This window comes from Paramormyrops kingsleyae, unplaced genomic scaffold (assembly GCF_048594095.1).
Source record: "Paramormyrops kingsleyae isolate MSU_618 unplaced genomic scaffold, PKINGS_0.4 ups44, whole genome shotgun sequence".
Taxonomy (NCBI): Eukaryota; Metazoa; Chordata; class Actinopteri; order Osteoglossiformes; family Mormyridae; genus Paramormyrops; species Paramormyrops kingsleyae.
Window position 1 is genome coordinate 85992 of NW_027325982.1, and position 16883 is coordinate 102874.

Consider the following 16883-nt stretch of genomic DNA (forward strand, 5'->3'; position numbering starts at 1 on the left):
TAATGACAGTGTTGCGTGCTGTACTGTTAGCAACAGTGATTTCAGCATTGCTCATGACGGTTTAAACGACTGTAAAATGCATGTTGAGGTGAGTTTAACAAGTGTCATTTCATGTGCTGTATTATTCAGGTCTACACTAGTTAGATACTTGGTTAGTTGCCAATGCTGTCATGAAAGACTCCTTGAACACTTTTGTAACGTAGCAATGGAATATAATTAAGGAATTTGCATAAATGGTAAAATAATCTACTTATATTATTGTCAAAATAATACATAATATTGACCTTCGTAATTTAGTGCGCTGACTAGAGGAAATTAATGAAGAAATTAAACTGTGAAATCAAGTTTATTGGAGTTACATCTCACTCCTTGTCGGGCGGTTGGGGGCACCTCACAGAACTGAGTTTTTGCAGGTTGGGATGTCTGAATTATTCTACCTTAGGGAAGGGAGGGGGTCCTGGCTGTGAAAGTTGGGGGGCGGCGGCAGACGATCTCAGAGGCAAACTGCTGTCCACCCAAAAATGCAGGCCCCTCATGTAAGATCACATCCACCCAAATGTTCCAACCCCAGAGGCAAGCTGCTTTCAACTCAACCCCCTGACCCCAGAGGTAAGCTCACTTCCACCCAAAGACCCTGATCACAGAAGTAAGCTGACATTCACCCAAACCCCCAGCCCCCAGAAGGAAGCAGCCATCTATCTAAACGACCTACCCCCAGAGGTAAGTTGACATCCATCCAACTGCCTTGATCCTAGGCGAAAGCTGCCCCGGTACGTCTAGGTGGTGACACTCCATCCTACAGGGTTCACGTGATGCACTTTCCTGAAGCACACAGAGGACACTTCGGGTTTTAGGTAAGTGTGCTTTGTTTTTCTGTGTGTGTGTTTTATTTGGTATGGATTTTATTTAATGGCACGTAAAGATTTTATTGAGCACTGTTTTGGTTGATCACTGTAGCACTTATTCATCAATATTAACATTATTAACATTTATTAGCATTTTATTTGATCTGTTGTGCTGTTTATTGTGCGATTAACCTATTTCATTCCCAAGCTTACTGATTTTATGTGTTTTGGGAAGGTGTATGATGCCGTTTTAGCCCGACCCTTGTGCAGAGTAGGGCTGCACGATATTGGAAAAAAATTACATTGCGATATTTTTTTCCAAACGATATATATTGCGATATTGAGAGCCATCAATCCAGGCTAAAGTCAATAATTACCAATAATTACATATTAATAATTTCACTAATAAGCAAGCTTCATTACAAGTGACAAAAAGGTTACTTAATATTTTATTCCAAAATTCGAACATTTCTGTAAACACAAAAGCAGAACACATTTTTAAATAAAACAGCAGCTTTACACCAACCCCCCTGATTGATTTACAACAATATAACTTAAAATAAATATATTTTTTATAAAACAACTTATAAGCATTTTGGTTCACAATCTTTTAAGTCAACTTTTCTTAGCCAAAGTGCCAAAGTAAAACAGTGTTGGTGTTGGTCATCATAATCATGGCTAAATATATGAAATAAACAAAATGAAATAAAATTTTTATATATTTTGTATTAAATCTTCTAAACAGATTAGAGAACATATTCCTGTAAACAGAAAAGCTGAACACATTTAAACAGCAGCTTTGCAACACCAACCCCCCTGATTGGTTCATAACATAACTTAAATATATATTTTTTTATTTGCTTTGCTAACTCAAGGTTTTCAGCTAAGAATACAAGTCTATCAACTAGAGGTCGACCGATATATCGGGCCGATATTTAGCATTTTTTAATGTATCCGCATCGGCCGATATCCGAGTGCACTACGCCGATTTTCAGACAGGCACGTCTGCGGGCAGCCCAGTGTTATTGTTGCTGTGGAACACGTGACCCATGCTGCCTTGTGCAGGGCCACAGCCAGAAGTTTTGGAAGAGTCCTGGGATAAAACGGTAAGGCTTAAATTCTGATCTTTCAATGACCTGTTTATTTAAGTAGTTTGCTATGAAATGTTGCTTTAAAAGAAAACGCGAATTACGCTATTGGGAACTGGGGTAATGATAATGAGCCTTCAACCAACTGTAGCTTACAGGTAACATTAAGGATCATTGATTCTAATAGAGTTCGTTTTGTGCGCTTATTGGTGGGCTCACAGACGTTTTTTAATCGTTAAAAATCATTTTAGTTGTTAACATTTTAATTATTACCATATCTGCCCGATGTTATCAGTTACGTTTTTTTTCTTGTGTCGGAGAGTTTCACTCTGTGAGTGTGTGGGGCGGAGCAGGCAGCTCTCAAATACTGCAGCGTGTGTGAGAGTTGCGTTACTCTGCCCTGATCACAGACAGCGCCGTCCTCGGGAGACACAGAGCTGCTAAGAACAATGCATGGCGGAGAAAAGTGTTTGTTCGAAAGCCTGGTTACCATTTACTTGAGCTGATGCTGACAATGGTCCTTCTGTGCAACTTTTTTTCATTTGAGACCGGAGATTCAAACAATTTGTCAGACGTCTAGATAAAAAGTGCATGACTTTGCGCAGTTAGTTTCCTCATTAAACATGTCTGTCCTTTATACGGGCTTATACGTAGACAACGTCACAATCACTAGGGGCTTATGTTGTCCTTGCATACAAGGCTGTGCAATACGACAGTTATTTTATTTTATTTTCCGGGATCACTAGATTCTGATTGTGAATTTGGCTTTAAGCTATCTGTCTGCTAACAACAGAAACAACATGTTAGTGTACACTACTCATCATACCATGATGCACTTAGTGTTTTTTTTTTCTTCAAAATGTATTAGAGTGTAATTGTTTTAATGTGCATGGAATACTGGAATTGTAGAATGAATTGAAGATGAAGGTACTATAATAAAAATTCTAACCTTGCATTTATTCTTCTGTTTTAGTAATTGCTGTCTGATGGCTGAACAAAAATCTAATCCTGTATGGCAGCATTTCACAAAGCCAACACCAGGAAAAGCCAGGTGCAATATCTGCAGCAGACTGGTGAGCTTGGGAGCTGAAGAATGAGTTTGCTGCTAAAGAGATTCTGATGCTGCTATCTTTATTGTTTATAAGTTTAAGTTGTTTATAAGTTGTATTGTGTTTTTGTTATTTAAGTTTATATTTAAATTTACACAAGTCAGTATTCAGTAAATGCTAAGTTGAGAAATTTTGTGTATCGTTTGTTATTATTAATGTGATATTTTATCATGCAAATAGAGGGGAAAACGTCCAATTTTCGGCCAAAAAATATCGGCAGCATATAATGGCCATCGGCTGACCCTGACTCCTAAATATCGGCATCGGCTATTGAAAAACCCATATCGGTCGACCTCTACTATCAACCTTTGCAGGCTTGAGACAGGTTCGTTGGCAAGTGACGATGTTGCCACTAGTACTGAAAAGTCTCTCTGACGGCGAGCTTGTCGCAGGAATACACAGGTTTTTGCGGGCAAGTCTGGCGAGATGAGGAAAGCTTAGTTTGTGTACTTTCCACCATGCAAGTGGATCCTCCTCTTTGTCTATTGGAGGTGTTAGCAGGTAAGTGTTTAGCTCTGCTTCCAAAGCATCCTTTAGGGTCAGAGAGGAATCACCCTTTGCTTCAGTTTCTCTCTGTTTAAAGAAGCTTCCCAATGACTTCTTTGCTTTCTTTGCCTGGGGTGCACTGGTAACGTTGGGCTCCACGTCAGTGCTGCAGCTTGATTTCTCCTGGCATTCCATCATCTGTGATACCACTCTGGCCTTAACTTGGGTCTTCTTGTCTGCACTGATGAAGTCTATCTTGAACCGGGGGTCCAAAAAATATGCCATATCTAGCAGCTTCTGAGTATCATCATCTTCGTATTTCTCATTGAGGTAGTCCAGCATCTTCATCTTTATGTTCTTGGTCAGGTCTGTGTCTTCCTCTCGCATTTCCAGTAGTGAAGTGTTGAAGAGCTGAAGAACTGGCTTTACAAAGGAGACACTGACGTATTCATCGCCTGAAAGTGCATCGGTGAAATCCAGCATTGGGCCCAGTGACTTGCTTACAGACTCCAGCACATCTATATCTTGCCAGGTTGGAATTAGATGCCGCAGCTTCTTGTCTGCAGACAGGACCTGAGTTAAAGCCTGCTGCTGCTCTAATATCCTGCTGATCATCATCTGTCTGGAACCCCATCTTGTTTGGCATTCTGAGATGAGACAATGTGATGGTAGATTGAGTTCCTTCTGGACTTTTGCCAGGGCATCGCTGGCCTTCCAGCTGTGAGAGAAGTGGCTCACCAGCTTCTTGCAGACTCCTGTAGCACGATCATTGCGGCCATCCTTTTTCACTGCATTTTCTAAGCGGAGAAAACAAACAAAACATTGCGAACTTTAATTATTGAAGCACACTGTTTTATTTCAAACAATAAATGAAGAGCTCTTTTCCAAAACGCGATAAACGGCAATAATAATTTCCTTGTTTAAAATGTACTGCAAGATGCAGTTTCTTTCCAAACCCCAATAAGCACCGAACTTAATTTTAGCCTAGTGAACGTTCTCGCAATCCAACGTGGCTGCGCTCCTAACAGATGTTTGTTCATTAGGCTATAATTCCTCAAAATAAGTAAAAAAATCTTATTCTTTCTCTCTCTCTCTCTCTAAGTTTTCGGTGCTGATGCAGGACGCGTTCATGTAAACGGCACCTAAAAGCTGTCACAAAGAACCAGCAAAAGTAATGATTAGGAATATGTAAAATATTGCAATGAGACATTTTAATTGTTTATTAATAACTGCGAACATGAAAAATAAAAGACAAAAGACTTTTAAAAAAAGACAACCATCAATTTTTGGGAAAAATGGATGGATTTATAGCGTTTTGAAAAGAAAAAAAAATTACTTTGAATTTTTCAACAACAATATAGTTGTTTGATTTAATAATCATTATTCAACATGTTCAGACTAAGCAAAAAACATTTTAACAGGATAAATTGAATATTCACAAAATGTGTGGGTCTAGGTAAAACAATTAATTTCCCTGAAAACTATTGAAATGGAGTTATCGCATTTTGGAAAAGAGCTCCTCAAATGTGCTCATAAAACTATTTTTTGTTTAAAATTAAATGTTTAGTGTCTGTATTTTTTCTTACGTTTTAAAGCTCTACGTACACACATGCAACAAATTCATTTTACAAGTTTTGTCAGGTTCAGGACAGGTTATTAAGTAAAACAGCTGAGTAAAAATGTATTTTTATTTTGGATAAAGATCATGGTCATTACTCACCAACTGCAAGATGCAGTCTGTGGCCGAAGCACTGTAGCCTGGTCCACTTGTTCAGATCGGCAGCTTTCACCATGTTCGCTGCATTATCTGTTGTTATTCAGACTTGACATGTCTCATCTAAGCCCCAAGCGGACACCGCTTCTCTCAGGGCCTCTGCGACATTCTCGGCTGTATGACTTTCCGGGAAAAATGCCGTCTGCAAACAGCGACTTTTTAGCTCGAAGTCCTCTGCGATGAAATGGACCGTCAGACTCATGTAGGGCTCCGTTGTCCTGCTGGACCACAAGTCTGTTGTAGTTGCATAGTATTCCACGTGCGACAGTTCTGCTTCAATCTTAGATTTGCATTTTTCATACAGCTCTTTTATCGCAACTTGGGAAAAATATGTGCGGGATGGTATAACATACCGCCTGTCAAGCGTTCGGATCATTTTCTTAAATCCCTCTTTGGCGACGGTATTTAATGGCAACATATCTTTAGCGATATGAAACGTTATTGCGTCTGTTATTTCTTTCTGTCATTGAGAGCCTTTCTGGTAAGGTGTCACACTGGCAAAGGCATCACAAACATTTGTTTGTTTTGGTTGACATCCAGATTTGGCTTTGTATTCGTTGTAAAGAGCTTTGTGGTGCCGTTTTAAGTGATCAGACAAATTGGTGGTGTTTCCATGTTTTGTGGCCACAACTTTATGACACTCCATGCAAAGTACCTCTTTTTGGTCAACATCCTCCTTTTTGTAGCCGAAATAGTCCCAAATAGATGATTTCGACTTTCTTTTTGGTACGAAATAATTTTTTTGCGGCGGATCCTCTTCGTCGCGCATTTTTAGCAGTGAATGTTGGCTGTGAGCGGTGAGCAGCGACACAGCGAACCAATCACTGTGCAGGCACGCGGAACGTGCATGTCACCCCAGCAACAAGCCATACAACAAACTCGTGTTTACTGTGTGCTACCGTTCTCTTAATACACAATGGGCTTCTACCCTTCACATCGTATGTTCCGGCGATGTGACTATCGCTCACGCGCACATCGCGATGTCGATGTCAAAACAGAATATCGTTCAGCCCTAGTGCAGAGCTTGGAAGTCTGCGGATGTGTTCCTTTTTAACCCTCTGGAGTCTTGGGGTAGGGGACACACTTTCACTAACTGGGGCATGCTCACACATTTCATTCAATATCATAAACTTAATTCCTGGCAAATAAATTATTTCTTATATATTTGGTTTGGTAACAAACTCATCTTAATCTTAGTGTACTTTAGATTTATGTGAAGTTTGTAATTTGACATTCAAAGTATAGACATTGCAAAATGCACTTTGGAACACTCTGTGGGTGTTTGTTTAATATTATCTTTGAAAGTCTTATTGTACTGTGTTGGCATGATTTGCATAGTGTGGGAATGTTTCAGCCTTATAGATTGTGATTATGTGTTAATGTAAGTAGTACAAGCATAATATTTATTATTCATGTATTTGAGCTGATTTACATTTTGTTTTGGTATGAAAAGGTTATTTTGATACGTCCCCCATGGAGGGGACCACATATTAAACGGATTTTTGGAACAGGGAGCCGGAAGTGGGGCTTGCCCCGTCTGCTACAGGCATCGACCCGGTATTGCAGTGCTTCCGGGAACGGTGCACCTCTACTGCCCCCTGTTGTTGAAAGGCAGAACTGACTGACTGAATGGGTGACTAATAGACTGAGTGCCTCTGGATGGCCAACTAATTAGCCGCATGTGGTGCGAGGGAGGGGCCCTGTCCGTGCGCGGCCCCAATTTCCCGCCTTTTTTCTTTTTTTTAAAGTAAGGTGACACGCTGTCGTTTGTGCGGTGGGCAGCTGTGCTGAGGTAAGGCATGACTTCATCTTTGCCTTTTGAATTTTCCCTCATGTTTGTTTAAATGATTGCTGTTTTTTGAGAGGACAGGAGGACAGGGAGGACGCCGGTGACTGCGACGCCCCTGGGCATTCTACTCTGCGCGGGGGCGTCACGGAGGCCCGGCTAACGGCGACCCGCTAAGCGGCAGCCCCATATCGACTCGGGTCTCTCTTCGGTTTCTTCTCTTTTCTGGATTGGAAAAGACAAGAGCAAAAGTGGAAGAGTTGACGAAATGGCGTCGGATGGCGTAGCTTATAGCGGTGGGGCGTAAAGACCTTGCATTCCAGAGCATCCCTGCGCATATGAGAGTCTGCTCCATACATCTCCGTTCAGGTAAGTCAAGTTCCGGTGTGATCACTAGACTCCATTCCTGTGTTTGTCCCTAAAGAGAACAGCCAGGATAGGAAATGCTGGAAACCCATCCCGACTGGAGTCCATCCCTTCCCGGTGACACAGTAACCCAAAAGTGTTTGTGAGTGTGGTTTATGTCAGATTAGGAGAGCTGAAATGAACCTTTTGTTGGATGATAGTCGGCGACCAAAACAAGAGCTAGATCACAGAAAAGTGTTTCAAAAGCGACAGCGTCAAAGTGAAATGCAACGCTGGATGGAAGTTTTCTAGTACTGATGAAGGATGTAGAATCGGAATCCAGATATGTTTCCATACAAGGAATTTGCCTTGGTGGTGCTTTTACATGACATTACAAAGAACATAAGAACATAAGAAATTTACAAACGAGAGGAGGCCATTCGGCCCATCAAGCTCGTTTGGGGAGAACTTAACTAATAGCTCAGAGTTGTTAAAATTTTATCTAGCTCTGATTTAAAGGAACCCAGGGTTTTAGCTTCCGCTACACTAGCAGGAAGACTATTCCATACTCTAACTACACGCTGTGTAAAGAAGTGCTTCCTCAAATTTTTCTCCCGCTAATTTCCACTTATGGCCACGAGTTCTAGTATTTAGACTAATATTGAAATAGTCATTTGGCTGAAGAGCATCCAGACCCGTTAGAATCTTATAGACCTGAATCATATCCCCCCTTAGTCTCCTTTGCTCAAGGCTAAACAGATTGAGTTCCGCTAACCTCTCCTCATAAGACATTCCTCTAAGACCAGGAATCATTCTCGTAGCTCTTCGTTGCACCTTTTCTAAGGCAGCAATGTCCTTCTTGAGGTATGGTGACCTAACCTGCACACAGTATTCTAGGTGGTGTCTTACCAAGGAATTATATGAGTGTATCATCACCTCCCTTGACTTAAACTCCACACACCTAGAGATATAACCCAACATTCTGTTGGCCTTTTTTATTGCTTCCCCACACTGGCGAGAGTTACCCACATTTAGCAAAGACATATGCAGAAAGGTAATAAACAATAGACTGGCAATTGGGTAATATGATAATTATATGATAATTAAGTTTATTAATGGTAGTAATGATGGTATTATGATATTTATATATGTGTGTGTACATAGTAATCATTGTAGTATGAATATAAACTATATAAATGGTATAATAATTTAAAGGGCTCTTAAATGGTGCCATTATTAAGTAGCAGCCAAGTCAACTATATGTGCAAGAGTGCAATATGTATACAGAATTTGCAGTATGTGTGCATAATGTGCAAAAGTGCAGAATATAATCATAGAGGAAGTTTATCAGTTGTTCACTGGTTATGCTGGTGGATATTTCACTGCAGCTGACGATTAATTGAACGTCCATTCAGAGACTGGTTTGGTTAATGAGAGAGACTACCTGAGGGGAGAAGCTCTTGGGGGTCTTGGTTCTGATTGCCATGAGTCTTCTCATGGAGGGTAAGGCTTGAAAGATGTGGTGAGCAGGGTGAGATGGGTCCTCAAAGATTTTGTATGCCCGTTTCCTGGTTCTGGTGATGTAAAGTGTCTGGAGGGTAAGCAGGTTACTGCCGATTATTCGCTCTGCTGAGTGGATGATGTGTTGCAGTCTGGCCTTGTCTCGTTCAGTGGCTGATCCAAACCAGGCTGTGATGGAGGAGGTGACGATGGACTCAATGATTGTAGCGTAAAACTGGGCCATCGTGGTTATAACATGTTATTTTGGATCAGGCACGGACAGTTGTGAGAGTTCATTCCGCATTAGCTCCGATAGAATAGTATTAAATGCAAAGCTAAAGTCCACAAACAGAATCCTAACATATGTCTCAGGGCACTCCAAAAGTCGGAGTAAGAAATGGAGTCCAGTGTTAACTGCATCGTCCACAGGTCTGTTGGTTCTGTAGGCAGACTGTAGCCTGGGGTCAAGCGATAGGTCTGTGATGGTTTTAAGGTATGACAGCACAAGTCTCTCAAAAGCCTTCATTACCACCGATGTGAGAGCCACCAGTCTGTAGTCACTGACTGGTTCAGTGACTGGTTGAAAATATCTGTGAAGACAGGTGACTATTGATCTGCACAGTGCTTCAGAGTGGCTGGGGAGACAGAGTCTGAACCAGGAGCTTTCCTTGTATTCTGGCTACTGAAGATCTTGTTTACATCTCTGTCGTTGATTCTCCTGGGGAGGTGGCTGGACGTGGGGGGGGTGAGCTGGGTATAGTGTGGGCGAGGTGTGAAGGTACCCAGGTGTGAAGAAGGCCATTGAAAAGGTGAGGGCTGTATGATGCGCGAATGTGGCTTTTCAAACCCGCAGTAGAATTTGAACAGGTTTTTGTCACCACTCCTGTAAGCTTCATCTTTTGTTTTAGGAAGCTGCCTGAGTTCAGTTGTAAACCATGGTTCGTCGTTATTATAGCTGACAACAGACTATTTGGGAATGCGAGAGTCCTCGCAGAAGCTTATGTGCCATGTTACAGTGTCCGTGTATTCATCCACGCTGTTAGTAGCAGTTTTGAAAACATTCCAGTCTGTCGAGTCAAAGCATGATTTTAATTGCTCTACTGCTCCACATGTTCAGTGTTTCACTCTAGTAACAACAGGTTTAGCAGTTTTCAGATTTTGTCTGTATGCTGGAATTAGATGAATTGTTGCATGGTCAGAGTTTCCTAGTGCAGCACCAGTCATTTTCTGTCATTAAAATGTGACGTCTTTTCAGTTAGCTATTTATTTATTTTGGCTTTTTCTTATTATTATGTGTTCATTGTAATTGATTAATAAAATTATTTATTTTCATTATTATTTCTTTTACTTATCTTTGAAATGTGATTTTGACATTTTAATTTGATTGTATCCTTGTCTTTGTAAAGCACTTTGAATTGCCTTGTGCCCGAATTGTGCTATATAAATAAACATGCTTAAAATCTTTGATGATGACAATGTGCCCAGCCGGCTGTGAACTGTTCTTCGCTTTCTCCATCTTTGCATTTCTTGCATTGTGAAGATCTGCGAGCTGTTTAATTTTAGTGACCACTCCTTTTCAGGATTATGTAGTATATGTTTAACATTACTTCAAAGTGTGGAAGGGAAATTTAAAGTGATGGTAGGCCAGGGTTGGGAGGCATTGTGGGATTGTTCTTGTGTCTCAGGTTTTGTTGTTTTGGGGATGGTGCCGTGTGTCCTTGCCTCACAGCCACCTGCACGGAACCAGCTTTGCAGGCCACAGATCTTGGAGAACTGGGCTAAAGGGAACATCGCCGGGGGGAGAAAGGGGACCTGCAGGAAGCCTTGAAATGTAGCTGCTATACTATGCTAGACGCAGTTTGTTGTATGGTAGCATTTGAACACACAAGCAAGTTATGTACCCATAAGGGTTGTATATGTTTACGCTGAAGTCTTTATTTAGGTATGTTGGAGCACGGCGTCTCCACCGGGTCCGTGGATGAGAAGAGATTCACAGCTGACACGGGGAGAAGTTGCAAATCACCGGTTTATTGTCTGACAGATTGCAATCCGGGAGCGGCCGTCTGACATACATTCAGCATGTACAGGAGGAGGCTCTGCCATATGTATCAGCTGTATCCCTTTTAAAGCCCTTTGGGCATCTCCCCCCCTTTCTCGGTACCTTCCGTGTACGTGACAACCATATGTGTGATTCTAGCCGGCTCGTACTGTTCTTGGCCTTCTGGAAGGCTAAAAGATAAGTAGGGGCCGCTGATGTTCTCTGTCGCCCCCCTATCTGTTCCGATTAGGTAGCCTTGACTTGCCGGCGCGCCAGTCAGTTCTTGTTTTGATTAGTTACAGCCTTATAGAATCATTCCCTTTATTTTATTAATTATTCCCTCAATTAATATAGGGTTGGGGTTTCCCTTACTGATAACATTGTGAGCCATGCCAGCCATGGACACCGAAGGGGGGGTTGCACCTTTTTGCTGGGTTGGGAGTGGAATTTCCCTAATGTTTAGGGTTTTTGCCCTCCTTCCTAGGCTGGATAGACAGGATTATGTGTGGGACTCATAGGAGGCCTAGGCCTAACGAGGATTGGAAACTGAACATCCTTGAAGTAGACCAATAGAGGTGGCGTATTATGTTTGTTGTATGTTCGAAACCTGGTTTGCAGATGTTTGGTAACCAATCAGGACTTAGAAGTCCATATAGGGGAATTCGTCTTATAGTATATTAACCTGCTGATTTCTGGGTGCGGGGTGCATTGCGCATTGTCCCCGAGTGTGGTTGGAACACTACGCTGGATTGCTGAATAAAGAAGAAAATTTTGCTCATTACATGCGAGGCCTGGAGTTTGATTCAAGTGTGACAGAGTGAGAGTGATTATAGAGGATTATAGAGTCATAGTTGTTTGGGTTAATTCTGAGTACCACAAAAGTTTACAAGCCCTATTTTGGCAAGAGCTAATCCTAATCATTTTCATCCTTGCCGTTTAAATCACTCATGAATAGATGTGTTTGTGAGAAATTGATCTGTTTTAAGCATTTTCAATTTAAATAAATACTGCAATACTACTACGAGATATCTAACAACATACGATGCAACATTCAACAGGGGGTAGTGAAGTGATTCATGGCTGATCAAAGTGCCAATTCAATGTGGGGCAGTGATTAGCATGTGGAGAATGCTGCAGCAGTATTACAAAATCATAAGAACATAAGAAATTTACAAACGAGAGGAGGCCATTCGGCCCATCAAGCTCGTTTGGGGAGAACTTAGCTAATAGCTCAGAGTTGTTAAAATCTTATCTAGCTCTGATTTAAAGGAACCCATGGTTTTAGCTTCCACTACAATAGCAGGAAGACTATTCCATATTCTGACTACACGCTGTGTAAAGAAGTGCTTCCTCAAATTTGTTTTAAAATGTTCTCCCGCTAATTTCCACTTATGGCCACGAGTTCTAGTATTTAGACTAATATTGAAATAGTCATTTGGCTGAACAGCATCCAGACCCATTAGAATCTTATAGACCTGAATCATATCCCCCCTTAGTCTCCTTTGCTCAAGACTGAACAGATTCAGTTCCGCTAACCTCTCCTCGTAAGACATTCCTCTAAGACCAGGAATCATTCTCGTAGCTCTTCGTTGCACCTTTTCTAAGGCAGTAATGTCCTTCTTGAGGTATGGTGACCAAACCTGCACACAGTATTCTAGGTGGGGGTAGTGATAAAAATATATTATTTATTAATAAGTATATATAATCAGTACACAAAGTATAAGTATATAAATATAAGCATATAAAGTATACACTCACCTAAAGGATTATTAGGAACACCTGTTCAATTTCTCATTAATGCAATTATCTAATCAACCAATCACATGGCAGTTGTTTCAATGCATTTAGGGGTGTGGTCCTGGTCAAGACAATCTCCTGAACTCCAAACTGAATGTCAGAATGGGAAAGAAAGGTGATTTAATCAATTTTGAGCGTGGCATGGTTGTTGGTGCCAGACGGGCCGGTCTGAGTATTTCACAATCTGCTCATTTCACAATCTGCTCAGTTACTGGGATTTTCACGCACAACCATTTCTAGGGTTTACAAAGAATGGTGTGAAAAGGGAAAAACATCCAGTATGCGGCAGTCCCGTGGGCGAAAATGCCTTGTTGATGCTAGAGGTCAGAGGAGAATGGGCCGACTGATTCAAGCTGATAGAAGAGCAACTTTGACTGAAATAACCACTCGTTACAACCGAGGAATGCAGCAAAGCATTTGTGAAGCCACAACACGCACAACCTTGAGGCGGATGGGCTACAACAGCAGAAGACCCCACTGGGTACCACTCATCTCCACTACAAATAGGAAAAGAGGCTACAATTTGCACAAGCTCACCAAAATTGGACAGTTGAAGACTGGAAAAATGTTGCCTGGTCTGATGAGTCTCGATTTCTGTTGAGACATTCAAATGGTAGAGTAAACAGAATGAGAACATGGATCCATCATGCCTTGTTACCACTGTGCCGGCTGGTGGTGGTGGTGTAATGGTGTGGGGGATGTTTTCTTGGTACACTTTAGGCCCCTTAGTGCCAATTGGGCATCGTTTAAATGCCACGGCCTACCTGAGCATTGTTTCTGACCATGTCCATCCCTTTATGACCACCATGTACCCATCCTCTGATGGCTACTTCCAGCAGGATAATGCACCATGTCACAAAGCTCGAATCATTTCAAATTGGTTTCTTGAACATGACAATGAGTTCACTGTACTTAAATGGCCCCCACAGTCACCAGATCTCAACCCAATAGAGCATCTTTGGGATGTGGTGGAACGGGAGCTTCGTGCCCTGGATGTGCATCCCACAAAACTCCATCAACTGCAAGATGCTATCCTATCAATATGGGCCAACATTTCTAAAGAATGCTTTCGGCACCTTGTTGAATCAATGCCACGTAGAATTAAGGCAGTTCTGAAGGCGAAAGGGGGTCAAACACCGTATTAGTATGGTGTTCCTAATAATCCTTTAGGTGAGTGTATAAGTACATAAAGTATAAGTATATAAAGTTTAAGTATATAAAGTATATAAGTCTTAAGTATAAAAATGATATAAGTATAAAAAGTTTAAGGGCTCAGAGGACCGCTTCTCCTACTCATCAGAGTGGATCTGGTGCCTGAACTTCTTTTTCAGAGCCTTTGATTTTTTTATTTTTTTTTCTCTTTTCCCTTTCCTTTTTTCTTTCTTTTTTAAATTCCCCACCACCACCCCCCCTCTTCGGAGGACAACTTTATTTTACACTAAATTCAAGAGCAAAGAGTGTGGCTGCTCCGAACTCACCTGTCCCGTGGAGGAAAGGAAAAAAAAAAAAAAAAACGGGGGATACAGAAACAACAATCGTAACGAGAACAGACATTAATCACCATGGGGAGAGAAAAGAAAAAAAAAAAAAGGAAACAGAGGTACACAGGAAAAATAAAACTAATAATGTAGGTGGGACGGAGAAAATGAAGTGTAGGGGAATACAGAATACAAACAACCATAAGAAAAATAACACTCATTACAAGGACATCAAACAACAAACATTATAACATCAGTAATAATAATTATAATTAATAATGTGACAAATAGGTATTATATATATATATATATATATATATATATATATATTTATGTAGCATACACACACTTGATCCTACCCTTATACATGTATATTTCAATTCCTATGTCTATAACACACGCTAAAAAGTAACAATAATAATGATACTGATCGCTCAACCATTCTTATATGTATGTGTAAGTGTAGGTGTGAACTGATTTGTCATTGGATGTGCTGGCATATGATGCCGTCGGGGGAAGCGACAGCACCCCACCCCCCCACAAGGCCGAAGGCGAAGGCAGGAGAAACCAGGCAACCGAGGCCACCCTGCCGCCCCCCCAGCACAAGGGCCCACGGCCATGTGCCCCGGAGATAACCACCCGCCCAACCCAGGAAGCAGCCCGCGAGGGACTAAAGGGGCGCCAACCCCCGTACAGGGAGGCCCGCAGAGGGAGGACGGGCGGCGAGCCCCCCCGCCCAGCCCAAACCGAACCCCCCAATCCGCCTAGAAGGCCCCCAGTGTCCCAAGATCCCCCGGATTGCCCGCCAGGGCCCCACCACGGCGCAGCAGAGCCAAGCACCACCCGGCCCGCGGCCCAAGAGAGGAGGCCGCCCACACCCGCCAGAGCCTTTGATAAGATGGAAGTAATGTCCTCTTGAGGCCATGGGCGTCCCCTGTGTCAGCCCCTCCTTGGCACTGGCGTCCCACCTGGCGATCTCAGCACCGGGTGCAGTTTAATGCGGGGCAGCTCCGCCAGGACATCCACCATGTTGGGGCCTTTGGTGGGTCCTGCGCCACTTCCCTGACGATGACTCTGCTTGGGGCCCTGGATACTAGCAGGTGGAGGAGGACGAGGTGGCGGTGGAGGATGAGGAGGAGGAGGAGGGGGCGGGAAACAGCTTGGAGCTGAAGTGGGGACTACAAAAGGAGTCCCAGTGGTCTCCGAACTACTCCGGGATATATATGGGTCAGTCAGGGCACCAGCAAGCATGGAGATCTCGGACCGGAACCTTGTCTTCGAGGGCTGCAATCTTTTTCCAAACTGCCGCCCACTCGGACCCTGCCTCTGCTGCAACAGCAGCATGCTGGAGATCCCCGTGTCCACTGGGGAGGTGGATGCCGTTGCAACACTTGAGGATTTCTTCACAAAGCGCTGGGAAAGAAAAAATCTCCAGTTGCAAAAAACTTGTTACATTGCGCAGTTCAACGCAGAGGGAGCGACTCTGTGAAACAAGCGATCTTCCTTGGCCGAAAAAATACTGAATTCGGAACGGAATCAAATCCAAAAAAAACAGTCTGCACACAAAGTACAGAGAGTTAGATGTCTTACTTAAACATCACACAAAATTATATTTTTTTCCATCATCCATTAACATACAGCGCAATCTCAGATTCACATTAGGCCATACACAGATTTCCTGAATAACATTAATATACACATATACATGTATATACTTATATATGCACATTATAAACATTTCAACCTGCAATGGTACTAACAGGGTGGCTAAACTGAATAACACCATATCACAGTCAACGTATTCCGATCAATTAGCAAGTAGCCTTATAGGTAGCTTTAGCATTTTACATACAACTACAAAAAATGATACATTAGTAAAGAAAATAATCAACCACACAATCAGCAAAGGTTCACATTCATATCCTGACTGTTTTTCCTTCACACTAATGATCCCTATATCTATATTTTCAAACAGGTAAATTGACCTACCAGGATATCCAAAAGAGAGCACTTGCACCAAAATCTTTCTATCCACTAATTGCTGCAATTGTATGCTTAGGCCAAAAAAAATAAACAGTGCTCTAAACATTGACATCTACACAAATATATATATATGTATATATACGTTTATTTCCCTAAGTTGCCGTTGACTCTTCTTTCCGCTCTCTTTACCCGCCTTCCTCAGTCTAGAAAAACCCACCGGAAAAAAAACTCCCACCCTACCTTTCGGCACTCAGGAACGTCTTAAAGAGACAGCTGCCCACTTTGGTATACACACACTTATTGTAAGGTTCATGTCTCCCTCTTTACAAATTACGCTCTATAATAGCTTCAAAGCCTTATGGTAGCTTTATAGACCTGGCTACATTTGGTTTTGTTATTATTATTATTGGTATTAGTATTATTATTTTAAGAATGAAGCTAAATAATATAGCTAATATATCACATATGGGTTAAAATGCAGAGGACGCATTTCGTCGTTGTGTGATGTGCCAAGAATGGCACTTGATCACAAAGTTCAAATACTTTTTTACTTGCCAACATTCATAAGCAACGTTATTTTTCAGTACAGTTGAACTTTTTTTTGGGGGGGACTTTTTTATTTGAAGGACTTACTTCAAATATTGACAATAATAA

At 41.9% G+C, this 16883-nt stretch overlaps 1 long non-coding RNA gene and 1 pseudogene across 1 annotated transcript; both read left to right on the top strand.

Annotated features, from left to right (window-relative positions):
- The first annotated feature begins 1653 nt into the window (after positions 1-1653).
- On the top strand, positions 1654-11752 carry LOC140586358 (uncharacterized). Its single transcript, XR_011988188.1, has 3 exons — positions 1654-1951; positions 2907-7457; positions 10876-11752. It is a non-coding gene; the product is annotated as an uncharacterized lncRNA (long non-coding RNA).
- LOC140586366 (U2 spliceosomal RNA) lies at positions 6661-6893 on the top strand (annotated as a pseudogene).
- Positions 11753-16883: the final 5131 nt, after the last annotated feature.